Below are 1,159 nucleotides of genomic sequence, written 5' to 3' on the forward strand. Positions count from 1 at the left end.
CCTGAACTCCTGCCTTCAGGCCCGGCAGCAAACCCCGACACCAGATCCCTGTTCCCGCAGGGTGCTCTGGTGAGCAACGTCCAGGACTCTCCTCTGTGCACGGAGCATTTTTCCTGCCTGCTCTGAACAGCCTCTGGGCACGAGAGCACAGCCTGGGTGGCTCTGGTGTCAGCAGAGCCCAGATGCAGGTGCAGGAAGAGGCAGTGGCTGTTCTGCAGCAATGTCCAAGACAGACTGGAGCGGTCCCCTCCCTCTGGCCTCCTTTGGTCTGATTTCTGACTGTGTCTGATGCAGGGGCTGCAATTCCTGAACTGTGGGGACCAGACCTGGCCATGGTCTCCAGGCACTGCCTGGCAGCGCTCCCTAAGGTGGGATGGACACGTGTCTGTGTCTCAGGCAGTGTGTGCTGCTTCTTCCTTTGCTTCCAAGCACACCCAAAACTCGCTCTTAAGCCAGGATGGTCATGGGTTCTGCCTTTGTTTTCCCATTTGCTCATAAACTGGACCATCTTCACAGCAGACCCTAAAGGACAGACTTTCCTCCATCCTGGAAGCTGAGCCATACAAGGCCCTGCTTCAGCTTCTGCTGCTTCTTCCTTCCATTCCAGAAAGGCCTAGATTTAGAGTTCAGAAGCCCATGCATGTGTTTTTGAGGTGCCTGCATGGAGGAGAGGTTCAGCAGCTGCACCCCAAGGCTGATATCCCATCCCAGTCTCTAAGGATGGCAGCAGTGCCACCGCTGTGGGATGCTTGAGTGTGGCAGGTAAGTCTGCCCTCAGGCACGGCCATGGCAGTCAGTCAGGATGACAGGCTGAAGCTGCCAAGCCCTGCTGTGAGGCTGGGCAGTCAATAGAAAGCCCTTGTGGCCACTTTTCCTGAAGCCTTTGGCCCAAGCCCGTGCAATTGTGCCCACAGCATCCCCGCTTTTGCCATCCTGGCTGGTGTGGGTGCCTGGCTGATGAGGTGCAGGCGCTGTGGGTGCTGCTCCCCTGTGCACAGCCTGCTGCTGGGGGCTGTGGTGTGGAGCCCCTCGGGCAGCAGCGCCCCGTCCCCTCAGGGTCTCCCCCAGCCCCACCAACCTGCCCGGCAGCGGCGCAGCCCTGAAGGAGCTCCACAGGAGCCGGCCCTGCAGGCACCTCCCAGCCCTCAGCAATCCACAC

Source organism: Empidonax traillii, unplaced genomic scaffold, assembly GCF_003031625.1.
Source record: "Empidonax traillii isolate 1590-97213 ecotype Southwest subspecies unplaced genomic scaffold, ASM303162v1 scaffold2979:size16702, whole genome shotgun sequence".
Classification (NCBI taxonomy): Eukaryota; Metazoa; Chordata; class Aves; order Passeriformes; family Tyrannidae; genus Empidonax; species Empidonax traillii.